We start from the raw sequence: 20,211 nt of genomic DNA, 5'->3' as shown, positions 1-20,211 counted from the left end.
ACTTTCTCAAAATCATTTTCGGATTGAGCAGTGCAGGTTGGAGCCCTACCCGGGGTCACTGTGTTGTGTTCTTGCGTTCTTGGGCAAGACACTTTACTCTCACAGTGCCTCTCTCCACCCAGATGTATAAATAGGTACCGGTGAATATGATGCTGGGGTGGGGGTGGGGGCAACCCTGGGATGGACTAGTATTCCATACAGGGGTGAGTAGAAATACTCGTAGTCACTCCCAGCTACAGATAAGCGCTGGCCTGATGGGCCACTTGGCAGACTTGGCCAATTTTTTTTTTTACATGCTATCAAAATTGTTGCATACCCGCACAATACCACAACTGCCTCGGCGCTTACAGAAAGGATCCCCGTCACAACTTGGCAGTTAATTACTGAGCTGAGTTCACGTCAGCATTAGAAGGACTTTATTGGTGATATTAAAATCGGGGACATGAAAAGTAGCTCTGCATCTGAAATGGCGGAAGCCTTTACCTGTCTTTTCGCAAACATTGGGCATGACCTGGCAAGATACATACCTCCTGCTTATACTGTTCCAGAAAGTTATCTCATCTCAACAAACAAGAATTTCTCTTTTAAAAACGGTAGTACCGGCTTATCTTATCATTTTCGTAAAACAGTACCTTATCGTAGCAAGAGTATTACCGGCTAGAGGCACCCTTAATTTTAGCTTTAATTGCAAATAACTCCAAAACTCACTCGGTGACTCCTTTTTTTTAACGGATTGTGATTAAGCATGACAAGATGCAACTTTTGGCAAAGTCTTAAGAAATTCTGTTTAGGGGGTGCATAGCCACCTTAACGTTTCGAACATTTATTTGGCCCTGAACACACCAACAGAATGTTTTGAAAATTTTCAAAAAGTAGCATCTTATCATACTGCACTTTAGAATAGTGGAAAAGACACCAATTTTGGTTTTTACCCCTTTTTTATTGTTCTTTAAGATAATCTTAAACTTAACATTGTACAACTTTTAAATATACTATGATCATTTGCCATTCGGCCTGAAAAATAAATGAAATAGGATAATAAGCACCAAGTTGTGTAATACATGGTCCTCAAGTATTTGTTGACTCTTTAAAGGGGAGACAGTTTTCGAATCAGTAGGTTTTTGGAGAGTTGGGATAGAAAGGAAATGAATAACAAGACAAATTTGAGTACACTCTTTCAGAGTTAGTCAAACTCTAACTTTGCAAGGTGCATGGGCAATTACTGGTAATCTTTCAAAATGACAGACTAGCGGAAAACAAAATTAATGAAAATATGTAATGTGGAACCACTTTGGAAGATATATTGCCACGCCTCTCTTAAGTGGCTTAGGAGTAAATGAAATTGTGTTGGGGATAGCAGGCATTTGATGCATCACTGATTGTCACTTGGGTAAAGATAGACAAAATACACTTGGTGGATTGGTATCTACGAGCATCTTGGTGAATGTTTGGATGGACTCTTTTGGTACCCAAATTGGAAGTAGTAAAGTAGGCACGCCACTTATTCTGCACTTCACAATGCAGTGCTCACCTGTGATATGCGTTATCCCATCATAATCCCATCATGATGATTTTTAATCGCATGGCATATGCCTCCCTCTGAAAGATAAAGTTCCAGACAACTCGTGTGAGTTGTGAGCTTTCTGGAAATTTACAACAGACAGCAGATTTCAAGAAAGGAAACAGCTTTGAAAAGCAGATGCTTACAAGCTTACAAGTGAAGGCAATATAAAATCTAGTTGCAAAGTACCTGCAAACACTCTAGCATGCCATTTTCCTCCCTGAGAGAAATTAAAAGTGTATATGATTATCATGAAGGCAAAGATGAAACAATGTGGTCAACTTCTGCAAGGGTAGAGATATATTGGGCAAAAATCTAAAAGAAGACATTTGTTGGTGGAAAGATAAGCTATTTATCACGTTGATGGTCTTTAAAAAAAGGTAAATGCTTTTCTTTAAGATTTCATCAATACTTGGGTAAATCTTCATTGGGTTCTCAACCAACGCTTGGATCCTATCAACAGTACGGGTGTGCTTATTGCTTTGCCTTGGAACTCGTTTTGCGGAATGGCATAGAGTTCGTTTATCAAAGGATGAAAGATTTAGAGCCAGTATTCCATCAGTGCTATGTGTAAGGTCAACAGGAAACAGGAAGGTGATATAGAAAGGTGTTCATCACAGTTTAGTACTGTTTGACGCGGAGGTTTTTTGATATATCCCATAACGAAAGTGTTATATTGGCACTCAGCTCAAAGTTTCAGTACAGCTTGGTACCAAAGGGACATGGAGGCTGTCAGGTATTCATTTGGAGCTGGAGTGTTGTTTGTATTTTTTCAACGTGTAAATATCATGAAAGGTTAAAAGGTTATTCGTGGGATAAAAAAGGTGGGAACAACTATACTCTATTATTGTAGAATGTTTGTATGCCTATATTTGATATTTTCAAAGTGCATACCTTGTTCGTTGGTAGTGTACCAACGAATGTCGTCTTATGACAAACATAACTCTCTGAAAGAAAAGAAAAGGAAAGTTATCAAGTGTTGTTCTGCAAACGGAAGCCATGGAATTCAAAAGCAGGTGTAATAAAACAGCGTGTTCGACAATGTACTACTTACCTGCAGCTCACTTTGAATTATATGTGAGTTTGAACTGCAAGAAATTACAGAAATATCAGTGTAATCATATTGCTTCAGTATACTGCAGTAGGATGGAGCTGCTACTCGAGGACTCTAGGAGAATAACTATTTTTCGTCTCTGGTAATGGTTTAGCCAAATTGAATTTAATTGTCATACAGAGGTAGATTTCTAGCTTTCTGGTGAAGGAAATGGATATTGTTTTCAAAAAGCAGTGCAGTATATGAAATTGAGAAAGAAATTCTGGAGAGGAATCTTCACATTTGTCCCCAGTACCATTTTTGGCTGCTATATATGAGCCAGCCCAGAGATTTTATCCCTCATCAGAAACCAAGGTACAACCTTGTTAAGGCTTTGTAGAATTGTATCCTTACCTCGTTATATGTTGTCTTATTTCCAAGCCTTCATCCTGCAAAGAGATAAAGTTGAATTGTTCTTGTGGTGTGTGTGTAGAAACTTCATTCATATTCCGGATTGTTTATTATCTCAGATTCATTTAGGAATTGCCTTTGGAGTGACTCTTAAGAGTGAATGTCAGTAAAAATCAAAGAAGAATCTAAAAATGTGGCCACGGTCGAAAAATCGATTTGCTCATACTCTGCCAGTTTGAGGGCCCAGGTAAGTAACTGAAGGAAATCAAATTAGTTTTTTGAAATATCCAATATAACGGCAGAAATTCACTAAAAACGGTCATCGCACCGAAAGCTCAGATTTCACTTCGCGATAATCCAAAATTTTACCCTTTTGAGTTTCTTGCTACACAGACGTTTACATTGCTGTAAAACGATCTCAACTTTAATTGTATACATTGACTCTTCCTTAATCAAGATATGCGATTATTCTCATTTTTTTTGTTTTCTGAGCGAACTGAGCCCCGATTAAGTAGACACACTTTTCTAATTAAAACAAAACTCAAAAATTATGCAAATTTAGTGAGGAAAAAAGCTGACCGGTAGTGCTTCAAATAGTCTGATATTCAAGCCAAAGACAGTTCAGTCAATTAATCTTAGGTTTCCAGTTTCATTTTTGTGGGATCCACTAGCAATTTGGATGAACGCCGATCAAAATTCGAGAAAATTGCGATATTCAGCCCCTTTGAAACTTGCAATGTAACGCAAAACGCCAAAATAGGTAAAAATCTTTTGTTCGCTTGAGACAGCACAATCAAAGCAGATTAATGTCTGAAACGTTTGAAACGCTTTCGAAGTAGTATTTAACTGAAAAAGTCGCCGACAAGAGTAAAAACAAGAGAAAAAGAAACACGAAACTTTTAAATCACCACCCGCAACGGAGCCTACGCTCATCCTCTAAACTTCTTTTCACTGTCCCTACTGTGAACTCTGTGACATACGGTGAACGTGCCTTTTCTTTCTCCGCACCTATATTGTGGCACAGTCTACCGGATTCTGTTAAAAATGCAACATCTCTTTCGTCTTTTAAATCTGCTCTCAAAACATTCTTGTTTCGGAAATCTTACTTTTGATTTATTTTGTTTTATGAGGAACTGTATTTTAATTAATTAGTTCATTCATTTTATTTATTACTGTTATTAGAAATATTTTATAGGATTTAACTAATTTATTTTTATAGTAATGTAAGCGCATTGACTTTTTTAAATGCGCCCAAAAAACGTTATTATTATTATTATTATTATTATTATTATTATTATTATTATTATTATTAAATCACACTCTCCATCTCTCTCGCTGCCCAGTGTCACGCTCGAGCGACTTTTCAATGAAACACAAATTTAAAATCCATTTGTTCACCGGTCAAAATGAGTCAAATTTTGATAAGAAGATCTTTGTTGTTGATGTGCGAAACCCTGCATTATTAAGAGAGGATTACCCAGTTAACCTCCTGAACGAAGTGAAAAGAGGCCCCAGTGGTATACACATATTGGAACGATGTTAGAGATTAAAAGCTCTATGCCGTCGTTAACCAGGAGGAGGTTATCTGTTTTCACGAACAACATACTAATCAGAGAGGAATCGGAGTGAGCTGGATGAGTTAGAGACACACCGAAAAGACGATATATATACTGCGCGAGTTCGCGAGTTCGCGCCGTTCTTCAGTACGGTGGGATTTGTGGCATAAACAAACGCAGTTACGGTGATACCGCTCATACTGTGTAACAAGGATATCAAAAGCAGCTAAAAGTCCTTCAGATTTTCTTACGTTGAGACACGAGTGAAGAATATCTCTGGCAAATGTGTGCGTTTCGAGAAACCGAGAAACTTTTTCGAATCGACCATCTCATTGATTAGGTCAGGAGCCCTTGACCGGCTCCTGATTAGGTACGGGTCCATAAGTTGTTTCATGTCACTCAAGGATCTGTGGAAATTACCAGCACGGCAAATGTGAATGAATTCATTCAAGTCCATGAATTAACTAAGATTCAGAACAATTCCTCCCTGTGGACTTAAGCCAGTAGCGAAGTCTTTGATGAACAGAGATCTAGAAACTCTCCCCAATGATAACAACCCATATTTCCGTGATATTCCGGTCCATGACTAGCACTTGCCGGCTTGTACTTTAAAATCAGTCTGACCAGATAAAAGGAAACACGCCAGTCCTTGTGTTAAAAGTTTTCACCAGTGAAAGAAGTCGAGGTAAGCAACTACTTCAGAAATAATAAATAATTTTAGTAGTTTTACCGGTCACACCCGTAGTGACTCGCCAGAAGCAAGGTTGTCCAGTTCTGGCCCTCTTCATGTCACGCAACGTCGAGAGAGGCCAGAGGGTTCCCCTCTCTCTCGGCTCTCTCCCGACGATTCGTGACAGAGAAAGGGCCCGAACTGGACTGGAAGCAAGGAAACAAATTTTAAGCGCGCAAGAATTGCACCAATGTCGCACACAACATTTGTTTAATTACGTTTGGCCACCTTGTTGCAACATCCAACATCTTACAGGATATGTTTTCGAATTACTTCTTGTTAACTTATTTGAACTGAAAAGCTTGTTAAACCAGGGCCGGAGGCAGGGTTCGTAAACTGAATGCGGCAGTAGCAGGTGGTATAAACGATCCACTGGACTATGTGACAACGTCTGGGTAGCACTGACTTTTTCACAAGTGCAAAATATACTGCAGGTTGAAGATATACCAACATGTCATTGGCTGCAAAAAAGAAATATCTATCATGGTTCGGTGCTATATAGCAATGAAAACCAACCGTGGCACCACAAATTTGGTTTGCAAAAGGACAATTTATATCAGAAGTTATTTCTCACTCCCACTCCAGCGTTGTCAATGCAATCATCAACTCTTTTTTCTTTTCTCACCCTGGAAGTCGATCATGAAACTGATACTGAAGTCTCTTTTCCCACCCGCTCAATGATACCGAATGCAAAGCTGGGCTTTTATGTACTGGACGAAGTTTCAAAGGAAAACAAATGGAAGGTTAAGTTCTGTAGAAAGCTCCATCATCTTCTACAGATTTGACACATCTGCCCAGTCCGTCACGTGTTCACTGCGTGTCAGCACCGTAAAGCCCTATTAAGCGTTGTTATTTGCGAAAAGCTTAACAGTGCGTTTAAACTCCCGTATATCCTTGCTGCTGCATATTTGAATTGCTTCTGGGAGGAGTTATCCAAGCGCAAAGGGAATCTAAGAGCAACTGATGGGAAAAAGACTTTCACTCCATAAATTACCTGACCTTCGCCACAGATTGTCATTTCCAAAAAATTTTTCAGTTTCTCGAAACACCCACATCTTGCCAGCATAAGCTACAACTTTTGTTTAAACGTCAACAAACTTCAAGGAATTTTTGTGGTTTTTGATATCCCTGTTTAATTACGCTGTGTGAGAAAAATAGTGCGAGTCGAGGAAGTGCTAGGTTCGCTCGTGCCGAAAAACACGAGGTCAACTGCTCAATCCTCTATAAGTAAAGCAAAATCTCCTACATCAAAAGAGATCTTTTTTATATAGGAATTGACATTATTTGAGCCAACGGATTAACACGTGTTTGGTTTGTAATATCAGCCAAATGTATCAGTGATTAAGTTTGGCTCTACTTATGTCTTTTCGCAATTACAGGCTATTTCTAAGTTAAATACTATTTTTAAAAACGTTTAAATGATGAAAACGTTTTAGGCATTAATCTGCTTTCATTGTGCTGTCTGAAGCGAGCAAAAGATTCTTCCCGGGGGGGGGGGGCAGGTACTCACAGAAAAGTTGGTTAGCGGTGTGCGGCCCACTTCCCAAAACCCTTACCCTATTTATGACCAAGATCTGTTATTTTTGCTACCCTATTTATGACCTAGCCAAAAATTCGATACCCTATTTATGACCTTCGTAGCTGGCTCAGCTGCCCTAAGCATAAGTTATGAAGGGCTTTTGTTGACGGTCTTATTGATAATGATGAGAAACTAGCTTCTTCTAAGAATCATACGCAATTCAAGAGTACAGTGCTAAGACCATGCCCTAATTTAAGACCAAACTGGCCAAAATCGATACCCTAGTTATGACCAAAACGGCTGAAAAACCCTACCCTTTGGGGCCGCACGAACCTATATAGCCCATATAAGGGAGTATCCCCCGGGGATTCTTACCTATTTTGGCGTGTTGTGTTACATTGCAAGTTTCAAAGGGACTGAATTGCAATTTTCTCGAATTTTGATCGGCGTTCATCCAAATTGTTAGTAGATCCCACAAAAATGAAACTGGAAACCTAAGATTCATTGACTGAACTGTCTTTGGCTAGAATATCAGACGATTTGAAAGACTACCGGTCAGCTATTTTCCTCACTAACTTGCATAATTTTTGAGTTTTGTTTTAATCAGAAAAGTGTATCTAGTTAATCGGGGCGCAGTTCGCTCAGAAAACAAAAGAAATGAGAATAATCACTACATCTTGATTAAGGAAAAATCAATGTATACATTTCAAGTTGAGAACGTTTCACAGCGATGTAAACGTCTGTGTATATAGCAAGAACTCAAAAGTGTAAAATTTCCAATTATTGCGAAGTGAAATCTGAGCTTTCCGTGCGATGACCGTTTTTAGCGCCGTTATATTGGATATTTCAAAGAACTAACTTGATTTCCTTCAGTTACTTACCTAGGCCTTCATACTGGCAAAGTACGAGCGAAATCGATTTTTCGACCGTGGCCACGATTTCTTCGATTTTTAGTGGCAATTACTCTTAAGAACCAGTTCCTCTAAATACCGAGAATGAGATGACAGTCGCGAAATTTTCATCTATAAATCTGGTGGTAAAAGACAGGGGCAACTGTATCCATAAGAAGTGCAAGCACACGGGTAAGAAATACCAAGGTTGAATCATCTTGTTTATGCTACAACTCAGTCAACAGTTGATCATGAAGTTTCGCCAACTGCTCGCGCGTTGTTATCACTACCTGTATGGTCTCAGACCAGGAATTCAAGAAATACTGCGATGAGACGGTTATTTTTAAAGTGGAGTGTACCTGTTTACATGAAATGGTTGAGCTCGAATATTTACGCCAAACATGATGGATGCAACTATAATCGATTGTTTACTCAAGCTTCAAGTTTCAAAATTTTTTTTTTTTCCTTGAAGTCAGGTTCGGCTGTGGGTCTTCCACAAAAGTTAAAACTGCCGATATTAAACGACCAATGTGTGCTACAGTTGTTACCTTCAAAAAGAAAAACGTAGGCGGAAGGAAAATCAGGTTCAGGCGATATGCACGAGCCGGTGATCGAAATATATTTGCATAACATTTACAATGTATCAAAAGCAGCGTCTATTTTCATTTAACTGCAAATGTTTGCAAAAGTTACAGAAGTTAATCATGTGGTCAATCTGAAAGGGAAAAAAAACAAATTAAAGGCATCTTTATTGACGAAAAGGGTTTCCATTCGCTTATTTTTGTGCTGGATGAAAGTAGTTGGCCGAGGTCCATGTTGGTTTCACGAATGACGAATGTACCAAAATGTACCACACGTTTATGTCTCTCAACGGGGTACTTTTTTCGGGCCGCGGAAGAGACTTTCACACAATATAATATAGAGTATGGGCTTTCAGAAAATTTTAGTTTTGACTTCAAATTCGATGTACCAGTGGGCTTTTGATGGTATTGAAATTAGCTAAAATTAGCCTTTTCGCTCACGAGCTTCGATGAAGGTACTTGTCTCGGCTTAAAATATTATAAAAATTGGAGCTTTTGCTAATCAAATTAATGCTTTAGAAACAGCAAGACATGTACTATGAGCTACTCAAAGTATATTGATAGATATCATCGCTTTGATCTGTACGAGCGAAAAGAAAATGTACAATTTTCGGTCATTTTCGGCGGCTGCTGGCAGCTAAAATTGCTATTTTCGAACTTTTTTCGATTTCGAAAAAACTAAAGCGTTTCAGGACCTTTGAATGACATTTTCGAAAGCAACTCGCTATAGAGGTTATTTGGGCAAACTATGAAGAAATCGAAAATTTCGCGACTGTCATCTCATTCTCGGTATTTAGAGGAACTGGCTCTTAATAATGTAACCAAAAAACTAAACTATCATATCGGTTTGCAGTCCATTCTTAATCATAAGGCAGGTTGCGAGTAAGCCTGATTTGGACACAAGGAACATTTAATGGTTCTTGGTGACTCGTTATTAAATCGTGTATGCAAAGTAAGATGCTCTGACCTTTTCCCAAACAGGATAAGAATTGTAAGAAGTCACTGTAAAACATTCTTTACGAAGTGGTTTTTTTTTTTATCGCTCACCTCAAGCTGATGTTGAAGCCGACTTTCCATCTGGAAAAAAAAACTTAAGATAACTTGTGCATCAAAGGATTTGATACTGCTTCTCTTGGTTTCTACGCCTTGCTCTCGAATATGTTGAGACGCATCCTAAATGACTAAAATCGTGTGTCTTTGCCGTCTTACTGACGAATGCATGCAACGGGAAATTTGTTCTCTTGAAAAAAGGAATCCAAACTAAGATTGACGTGTCATTCACTGAATGTCGCACTCTGCGGTAATATCAATAATCTGGAATGACACGCACCATTATCTGCCTGTCTCAAGATCTGCCAAAAATGTTATGTTCACAAATGTTGGGAATCAAAGAAATTTACATTAATTTTCATTCCATTGATTATCAAGCAAACTCCTGTATCGATCCTGTACGAGAGACAGGGATCCATGATTGACGTGCAATGCCCTGACTCAGTCCCAATCTTGCGGTAATATCAATAATCCGGAATGACACACACCACTGTTCCTGTTGATATGTCTGTCTGTCTGTTTCAAGATCTGTCATAAATATGTTAATGCTGGGAATCAAAGTAAGTTAAGTTAATTTTTACTCCATTAATCATCAAGCAAACTCCTGTACGAGAGTTAGCTGAATTCATGCTTTTAAAACAAAAAGCTATGCTGCGTAACGTGTATGTCATTTTCTAAATGAGCAGTCTTAAGAATAAAGAGCGTTTCTAGTGAAATCTATTATCGGGAATGGGATCACATCAATCATACTTCGTGCATGACTGGTAGAGACGCCGCCACCTCTTGATCACGGCGTGATTAACTTTACGGGCTGGTGCCAACGGTAAACAGCTGAACTTTGGACGCCTATAAATAATCTGATGTCGTTGCCGAATAGTTATTGAGCCCGAAATTTATCTATCATTCTGTAGAGATCTGTGAATCAATGAATGTTGTCGACATCTTAATAAATTCATAAGTTAGATTCTAATTGCCGTTCTTGTTAACGTTATTTTTATTTTACTCTTAAATACATTCAGTTCAGAGGGAAGCGTGTTCAATGTGAAAATTTCCATCTTTCCGACCTTGTCTCAGAGATATCTAAGTAATTCCGTTTTGAGTCGAAATCTGTCATGAAACGTACCTATAGCCCTTGGTCAGCATTAAATAACCGTAACGTACCCCTGCGAAATGAATTCCCAGTAGTCTGGGAATTCCTAGGAATTCCAAGTTATTCCAAGACATGCAAATTATGCTTTATCCAAGACCTTGGAATTTCTGGGAATATTTGGGAATAGTGGAAGTATGACTGGGAATTATTGGGAATTCCTAGGAATTCCAAGTTATTCCAAGCCATGCAAATTATGCTTAATCCAAGACCTTGGAATTTCTGGGAATATTTGGGAATAGTGAAAAGTATGACTGGGAATTATTGGGAATTCCTAGGAACTCCTATTACTTCCCAGACTGTTTTAAAAAATGTATTTGGAATATCTAGGAGTTTTTGGGAATAGCTAAATCACATGAAATATTGCTGGAAATTTCTATAAATTTCCCAAAATGTCAAAATTAAAGATGAACTCGGTGCATGAATCAGTTTCTGTGAATTAGTAAAAATCAACACGATCATTTCTCTGTAGTGAGTTCCATACCTTTTTATTGTTGTCAAGCTCCAAGATAATTATTTCCAGACAAAAAATGTACATTAATTCCAGTTTAAGTCTGACAACTCAACATAAAACTATAGCACTGATAATATTGCTTTTTAGATCCAACATGATTTGTTAGTGTATATGTGCCTGTATGGACCCGTAAATCAAACACCCAGAGTTTAACTGATAGAAAAATAGATGCTCTTAGATTTGATAAATAGATTAAGCAAAAAATTCTGTCATCATAAATGAATATATATTATTTACAATTTCAATAAAACCAAAAGTATATATATGCACGTATATATTTAATATAATTGTAGATTCACACACATACCCATCACAGCCCACTGTTGAACAATTTTTGACTTGATCCTGTATGACTTTAGGAAAAAGAGGAAGACATCTCTCACAGATGTCATAAATGAAAAGCTCACAGTTTCCACACACTTGCTGTACATTTGTAAAACTGTACTGAGACATTCTCTGGACAAATTACCGGTAGTTTCATTAAAACAAGGATATCTTTAGCAGCCTCTCATTGTCATACAATGTCTTGAAATTAAGGCCAGAATAACCATACAGGCATATTCTTTGGCAGAAAATGTTTTTTTCTTGGGAACCATTAGTTTCACTTTCATCAGGGGAGTCCAGTGAATGGTCATCAGTGTCAGAGTTCTCAATTTCTTCAGAGGAGTCGGAACTGAAACTTCAACATCATTATCTGAATCACTGTCTGTGGACAAATCTGAGTTGTTGTGTATTACATCAACTGGTATTTTTGTAGTCTTTTCAGGTATTGGCAACTCAATTTTATCAAATGCTTCTGTGAAACTTCAATTCTTGCATAAAGGTTCACTCCATAATCCATCAAAGTCATCCACAACATTTTTGCCAACAGCCATCTCACTCAGGTGAGCCGAAAACTGTGAGGTGTTCTGTTCATGGTGTTGGAAATGATATCCAAGAAAAAGGGATGCAAGAGAGGGAGATGACGTCAACTGGCCTGTGAAGACTGCTTTAAGCGATTTATGTGGTCGAATCTTGTAGATTTTGGTATGGGTATAGTGGAATCATCAATATGTTTCTTGTATTTCCTTGTCCTCGCGGTCACTTTAATTCATGACACAACAAAATCAAAAGAATCAAAAAGATTATGAGTTAGTGGGAAACAAATAAATAACTGACATAAATAAATGACAATGCAAATAAAAAAAACCTACATCTTGATGTATTGAAAAGACTATAGATCTCATATCATGCTAATCCTTATAAATAATTCAAAGGAAAAAATGACAAGCATCGCAAATTTATACTTGCTGCATTGTGCTGACTGGGTGTTGAAATAGATTTGGTGGACTAATACAACAAGCTTAAGCTCATTTCGCAGAATTTATCTCGTTTCCTCAGGTCGATCTGAAACCTTTTAGGTGAATTTCAGCTTTTGGGGTTTTTAAAGAGCACACAATGCATTGCTTAGTTTGATTTATAATTTACAATTATAGGTTATCATAACAGAAAATCCCTATAAAATTGGATTCCTTACCTTTGCAGTGAACTTGATTCAAGTGCCTCATGATCCTTTATCTTGACAACCGTCGGGAACAGATCAACCAGTTAAAGTACGTTCCATTTTCCTCCTTGATTTATTCGTAAAAAGTTTGTGTAGTTTTTTCCTTTTGAAGCAAGACCCATCTTTCAAAAGACCACCAAAACAGCGTGGAAAGGGAAACAGACTTGCCATCGAAAGCGACTGGTCTGGCAACCTCGTTGCCAGTCTCTCTCTCCTTCTTCTCCCGTTTCCATTCTCTCCTCAACTGATCAACTGAACCAATCACAGCACGCGAATTTTCACGTGACTATCCTTGTGACTGAACGTGACAAAGATCGCGTTATTAATTCTCTTTTGGCGCCCATCTTTGAATTCAGCGTTAACGGCTGATCGCTCGTGCGTTTTATTAGATTTCACTTCCAAAATTATATCAAAATGGTTTTTGCTGCGGTCCTGTGACCAGAAGAAAACAGCGTGAGTGTCATTAACGAGAAACAAGTTATTCTTGGCGAAGATTTGGAGTTAAAAGAAAGTCTTACTGTGGATGTTTCAACGGGGAAGAATTCAAAGGACAGATTAGCCGTATACAAAATTATTTGGTGAGTAATCGAATTCAAGTAACCTTATATTATACAAAGTAAATTCTTGTATTTAGACAAAAGCTTTTGAATGAACTTTATCATCACGAATCATACACGAGTGGATCACTCAGTCATGGCATGAAATGAATTCTGGCTAAAGCAAAGTTGAAACAATTTAGGTTGCCCAGTGTGCATGCCTAAACAATTTGATTTGCGAGTAACAAGTTTCTCTCGCCTCACTTGTTCAAACGAAATAAATATAGCAGTTCTCTCTGATCCCAGTCAAAGTTCTTGATAAAAACTCCAACGAGGCAGCCAGTGTGCATGAGTTTGATATGTCTCCTGTGTGTTTCAGCCTGACTGTATGGCAGTCCATGTTGATCTTCAATTTTTGTCCATCCGTATATTCTTTTGTGTTTACTCTATTATTTAAATGTTCCTTAAATGTTTTAAGTGTCTTTTTTAGTATTTCTAATGTCTAAATTTGGCTAAAAACCGTGATATACACAGTGTATCCTCCAATTCAAGAGTTGTTGATACACTTATAGAGGAAGGAAAACCTTGATTTAATCTACTGTAAGCTCAAGATTTATGTAACATATTTATCAATAGTATACAAGCACCTTCCATTATCAAGTCTTCTCTTTTAACATTTCAACCAGCTTACAGTCAGGTCTTAATTAGCTGCATGTATTAAACTGTGAGCACATAAATATTTGGATCTCAGTCTTACAGTACCTCATATATATCGCAATGTACTGTATTTTTTTAATTTTGTTTTAGGTGTCATGCAACAAAGATGAAGATGAAGAGGCCAGCTGTTGACAGCGTAATTAGAGGGCAACAAAAGAAGCTGCGGAAACAAAAGAAATAACTGAACAGCAGCTAAGTTTGCCCAAACTCAGCCTTTTTTAATTTTAAGGATTGTTTCAGTTTTGTTCTTATAATTGATTCCTTACATTCATGAAAATCCAGATTTGTTCCACATAATAACAATAATTTAAGCTAAAATCTTGTGTATGGAAAATTGTTGGATTTGTAAACCAAAAAAGTAAGTAAATTATCTGAAAAAGTTCTCTTTTTATCAAACATGTAAAAGTTTGACCTTCACAGCTGTTTTCAGTTTTACTTTTAATTCTTGGTGTAATAAAAAAGAAACAGGATAATATTATTCTAATGACTTATGTTTAAATTCATGAAAGCCAATGTAATAAACCATTGATTTAAAGCCTGTTTGATGTGATATCAGTGACTTTATTTGTTATTTTAATGCTGGGCATTAATCATCAAAATTTTGTCTGGCCTACAAACGATACAAAATTCCCAGTTTTTCTCAGATTTTCCAAAAAATTCCAACCTATTCTCAAAAAATCCTACAAATTCCAAGTTATTCCCAGAAATTCCTAGGAATTTTTGAGAATTTTAAGGAATTTTCAAGGTGAGTATATTTCAGTTGGAATTCCTAGGAATTCCTAGGAATTCCAAGTCAGCTCTATGTAAACTTGGAATTCCTAGGAATTCCTAGGAATTCCGAGTCCGAATTACCGTGAAAATTCACACCTTAGATTCCTAGGAATTCCTAGGAATTCTTAGGAATTCCTAGGAATTTTTTCCTAGGAATTCTTAGGAAATTCCTAGGAATTCCTAGGAATTCTTAAAGTTATCTCACAAGGGAAGTTATCTCATTTCAACAAACAAGACTTTCTCTAATGAAGTCCGAAAACTACTTGAAAAACTAGAAACTCAGAAAGCGACTGATGTAGATAATTTGCCATTGAAGATGTTTAAACATCCTTGGATGGCAAAATGGTAAAATGGCGGTAGATATTCTGGCACCATCCCTGGCATTCTTGCTCAATCAGTCGATTTCCTCTGGCATTGTTCCAACTGAATGGAAGCTCCAGGCAAGAGTGACGCCAATTTTCAAAAAGGACAAAAGACAAGACGTTAATAACTACCGGCCAATCTCGATTATTCCTGCTGTCACTACGTGTTCGAAAGAATAATTAAAGACCATTTTTACAGGTATCTAAATGATAACGATCTCTCAGCCAACTGTCAATCCGGATTGAGGTCACTTCATAACACACTAACGTCCTTGCTTGAAGCTTCTAACGGTTGGTCCGTCAAAATTGACAACGGTCAAATGGTGTAATATTCATAGATTTAAAGAAAGGCTTTCGATACCATTGACCAGGCTTTTACGAAGAGTAAGAGTAAGAGTCCTAAAGTGGTTTACTTATCTAAGTGATCGTCAACAAAAGCGTGCTGTTATGCGTGGTTCAATCCCACCTGTTACCATCCCCCCTAAGCAACCCCCGGGACAAGTCCAGCCCTTCGTACCCGGGGGTGGGGAATTGTTGAAGGCGGTTTTGTCTCGGTGGTAGGGGGGCGTGGCAAATCAAAACATTGCTTCATGTACGTGGTTTATCAAACGTAATGGCGACGCAACGCTCGCCGGACGTAAAGAGTTTTTTTGCAGGAAAGCCGATAGAGTTTGTTTCGGCTAGGCTGGAACAAAACAATCTTTCTTTATTGAGGCCCATATTTGAAGGTAAGTTCATTTGATATACAAATATGAAATCAAAACAGTTATACATTATTACAGATCGAGTACCTGTGTATTGAGTAAAATGTTTGTTAGTCCTCTGATTATATAAAATCGGCAGCTATTGATTCAAACTTTTAAGAAAATTAGATTTGCTGTAGTAACTTTTCATAAGGCTTCTATGTTGAAAGTATTCATTTGAAATATTATATATGATTCAGTGTTCTCTTTACTTTTTTTGGATCATCAATGTTGTATGGAATATAAATTAGTTCTTTTTTCAATCATATGGAATATATTTAGCCTGCTTATTGTTCTCTTTGGCACCCCACGGCTTAAATAAAAGAAGGGAATTTCATTCGAAAAACAGAATTTGTTAAGATTATTGGAGTGCTCAGCTGTTCTCTTTGGCACCCCACGGTTTAAATAAAAGAAGTGAATTTTCATTCAAAAAACAGAATTTGTTATAATTAATTTCCTCTCACGTAGTTTATGTTCCTAATTAATCGTTCAAAGGCCCTTTTCTTGTATTTTGTCGGCCTTTAGGGTGTTGGGTAGACTCAAAGACCCTGCCTGGGGAACTTATTATGATTAATATTGTTTAAGGGATCTTTGGGTCTTCCTTGAAAGCGTTCGGCAATCTTCGGAAATTTCGAAAAGTATCGGCAACGTTCGTATGACCTTCGGACAAGTTTTGGAGAATTTTCGGGAAAAGTGGTCGGAAATCTTCGGAAAATCGTCAGAAACGCCGTCATCAATATGTCTATATAATAAAAAGAACATTACATGTTAGCTCAAAGATATGAATTTGATGTTCTCGTGGCAAGAACAATATCTCGCTCGTTCGCGCATATTGTTCTTGCCACTGGAATATAAAATTCAGATCTTCTCGCCACCGTGTAATATCCTCTATGGATAACCCCAACCCTAACTCTAACCGTGGGCGGGGAATAGGCCGCCGAATAAGAAACAAATGACAAATTCCAGGCGGTATGCCCGGGAGAAGGATGGTAACAGGTGGAATTGAACGACACATTGCCTGTGGTGTCCCTCAGGGAAGCCTTATTGGTCCTCTCCTTTTCCAGATTTACATTAACGACTTGTCGAACTGCCTGGGTAAAGCTTTACCACGAATGTACGCCAACGATACAAGCATCAGCATCGCCGCAAGTAGCTTACCAGAGCTTGAATCAGCAATAGACAGGGAAGTAGCTAACCTTCATGAATGGCTTAATGTAAATAAACTAAGCCTAAATATTGCAAAACCCGAACTAATGTTAATAGGATCACGTCAGAGACTTGCTAGAACTGTTAGCCATTCAAGTGCTATACAAATTGAAGGTCACGAAATTGATAGAGTGCTTCACACCAAATCCTCAGTAGTCTATATCGATAAAAATTTGTCGTGGTCCAAACATGTTAATGAGACTGTCAAGGTTATTTCCTCTGGTTGGGGCCGTTCATATGCGAAGATACAGCTATTTAAGCAATCGACCACTCTTTCCATGGGTTTACTGGTGCAATAAACCACGCGGGATGTTGGGAGAACACGAGAAAAGTGTGCAAGTAGTCCAAAGTTCATGTGCTTGGCGAAGCGATTCAACGCAGTGTTTACGATAACTTTTCAAAGTTTTGCGAATGGAATAAAGGTTAGTTACAGAAATGCTGCTCCCGAAATTTATTCAGAATTTATTTACTTATGTTGAAGGCTATGAAGTCCGTGTTTCTCTGTATTTTGCTAAATGAAAACTATTGCTTGAAAGCTAAGCTTATGGAAACGAAATTTATTTATCGTGTTATGCATGTATGCATTGAGTTTAAACTCAAAATTTCCGATCGAAAGAAATATTTTCCCTGCTTTTTTGACAACCCAAATTGATCAGTCAAGCCCAGCTGACTCCGTCCTCGACAGACTGTGGAAAGCACCGAAAAAAGGGTTTAAAACTTCTTTAATGTTAATCTCAAGCGTAACCGGAGTCAGCGTAAAAGTTTTGCCGTGGAAAAAACAGATAAAGTTTTATATGAAGACCAACCTTGCAAATTTCTATGTTGAATGAAAAGATATTCGTGTTATTGATATCTCAGCCAGTGAAAGGGAAAACTGTTTATTACATTTGTTATCGCTAGAGCTCCGAGTTCTCTAGTTCCCGCGTAGAGTTGCCATAGATCGGGAACCGTGGTTTACTGGTACAATAGAACATAGGTTTAGCAACTCTATTGACCAATCAGAGCGTGCGTAGTATCTCAGTTATTTTATAAATTGCCATATACAATAATAGAGCTATTATCAAACCATATCCCGATTATTACTGCACTGTGTGGGACGGTCTCAACAACGGGTTAACCGATAAATTACAAGAACTACAAAATCGCGCCATTAGGGTTATCACCAAGTCTGATTACCATCCTAGTGCTACCTCCCTCCGCGGTAAGCTAGGATGGGATAATCTCTATATCAGAGGGAAAAAGCAAAAATTGAAATTAATATTTAAAACTTTGGATGATCAGACGTCGGAGCACCTGAAAGGCCTATTTAAACCCTTCAGCACGAACTATGGACTTAGAAATATTGAAACCAAATTAGCTCTGCCCAAGCCCCGTACCGATTTTTTAAAACGTAGTTTCTTCTACAGTGCGTCACAGTTGTGGAATAGCCTTCTGTCTAACGTCAGAGCCATTAGATCTTTTATTAACTTTAAAAAAATGAAATCAGTCACCTTACTTTCACCTCGTACGCCCTAACAGCAAACATGTAAATCAGTTTTTTTAAAATTTTTTTCTCAATCTCGTAATATAACTGATGTTTCTACCGTGTTTAAATAAAGTGTATGTATGTATTGTAACCCCAGATCCCCCTTAGAAGTGTAACAATTTCAACGTCGAACTATCACCTCATTCTTCCCTTTCCTTCTGAACAATTTTATTCCCTCACTCAGTTTCTATTTCTGTTCTTCTCCTCAAAATCTTTAGCCTGCTAACGCAGACGTATTTCCGGCTGTCGCTTGTCTCCGCCGAAAATAACGTCTGCGAACCCGAGCCAGGAAACGATTTCTCTGACGTTATGACTTTTGTTTCTCCTCGGCCAATTAGATTCCATGATAGAATAAAACGCGAGTGCTCCTTGCAGCAGATACCTTGCGCAGTAGTTTTGTTGCTACTTGAGCTAAACTGTGATTGGCTTAAAATTTCTACGTCACAAAAATCGTTTCCTGGCTCGGGTTCGAAGACGTTATTTTCGGCGGAGACAAGCGACAGCCGGAAATACGTCTGCGTTCGCAGGCTACAAAATCTCCAGTCTTCAAACCATTAACCCTCTTTAGCCTTGGCGGTCGGGTTGGGGGCACAAAATACCCACGCTGTATGATTTCAATTTTTTCTTACAAAAACGTCATTCAAGCTGTAGTACCCAAACCTTGTGAATTTTCCCAAAACTCATCAGGGAACATTTTGTTGTGTCAATCCTTTGGTCACGTGACTTGATATTTCTATGGTAACCATCTTTTCAAAAGGGTTTTACCCAAATTTGAAGTTTTTTGTACTTAGATTTCTGTTCTAGTTCGAATTTGGATTTTATGACGATTTTTTTCTAAATTTATTACATGGGTTGATTTTTTGAAACCATTTTTGAGCTGTTATGACTTTTTTGAAAAAGATGGCGGATCCAAGAAGGTGGGCATTTTGAAAAACGTGACGTCAATATTACGTTTTGTATGGTAATCCTGGGTCTGTGACTTCATGAATTGAAAACGCGTGAAAATGCGGATTGGCAGATTGACAAGTGATTAGCACTAAAGTAAACAAGTTAGGAAGCTTTAGAAACCATATAAGTTTGATTGACATTGAACGAATACTTTTGGAGATACATGCTCTCCCCTCCAGTCTTACAAACGAATAAACAGTGCAGGCCAAATAGGGTTAATATAGCATGGTAAATTTAGCCTACGTAATGGTCCGTAAGGACGAATTTATTTGCGTCTTTTTTTTAAATCAGGAGAATCTTGTCCTGTAACTAGGCAACGCGACTTTATCCCAAGAGCTAATATGAGGTAATGAAATTTTTCCAACATGAAATATGAGGCCAACTGACATGATCATGACCAGCCTATATGGGGCATTCACTCTGTTATTTTTCATCATCTTTTGTACTAACCAATAAAGCTACAAAGCATACAAAGGTACAATGTCTCATATCAACTTATACTTCTTTGTCCTCACCTTCTACAAGCGTGCACACACTGTACTATATTTTTTTAGTTGAACTTAGATTCGACGTTTTGGCATGCTGTAAGGCTTATGCTCGTTTTTTCAGCTGATTTCCTAGCACTAGAGTACCTTTGAAAGTTTCACCAAAATATCATCGATACATTTTTCATTCCTGCCATTGTGCATTGCTCCGGACTCAACGGTTTCTCTCGGCAACTTTCAGAACAGACAAGTAAAACAGCCTTACATGAAAACAAAACAATTTAGATAAATGTCGAGAACGTTTAATGGTAAACTTTGCACTCTATATCTTGTTTGGTTTTGGACAATAATCAAGTCAAAACTGTTTTTCCCTGCGTCCAATG

General features: G+C 37.9%; 2 long non-coding RNA genes across 4 annotated transcripts; one reads left to right on the top strand and one right to left on the bottom strand.

Annotated features, from left to right (window-relative positions):
* Window positions 1–961: 961 nt before the first annotated feature.
* Window positions 962–9,471, bottom strand: LOC145466283 (uncharacterized). Of its 3 annotated transcripts, XR_014041861.1 has the most exons (5): window positions 9,329–9,471; window positions 3,009–3,043; window positions 2,616–2,649; window positions 2,456–2,508; window positions 1,716–1,781 (listed from the first exon to the last, which is right to left on the bottom strand). It is a non-coding gene; the product is annotated as an uncharacterized LOC145466283 (long non-coding RNA). The 3 variants fall into 3 exon arrangements; XR_014041860.1 differs by lacking the exon at window positions 9,329–9,471 and having other exon boundaries at window positions 3,009–3,202; XR_014041862.1 differs by lacking the exons at window positions 3,009–3,043; window positions 9,329–9,471 and adding an exon at window positions 962–1,599 and having other exon boundaries at window positions 1,751–2,508; window positions 2,616–2,975.
* A 3,554-nt stretch (window positions 9,472–13,025) lies between these two features.
* On the top strand, window positions 13,026–14,338 carry LOC145465627 (uncharacterized). Its single transcript, XR_014041659.1, has 2 exons — window positions 13,026–13,113; window positions 13,879–14,338. It is a non-coding gene; the product is annotated as an uncharacterized LOC145465627 (long non-coding RNA).
* Window positions 14,339–20,211: the final 5,873 nt, after the last annotated feature.

This window comes from Orbicella franksi, chromosome 13 (assembly GCF_964199315.1).
Source record: "Orbicella franksi chromosome 13, jaOrbFran1.1, whole genome shotgun sequence".
NCBI lineage: Eukaryota > Metazoa > Cnidaria > Anthozoa > Scleractinia > Merulinidae > Orbicella > Orbicella franksi.
Note: the sequence above shows the minus strand (reverse complement) of the source record. Positions and strands in the feature narration are given on the sequence as shown.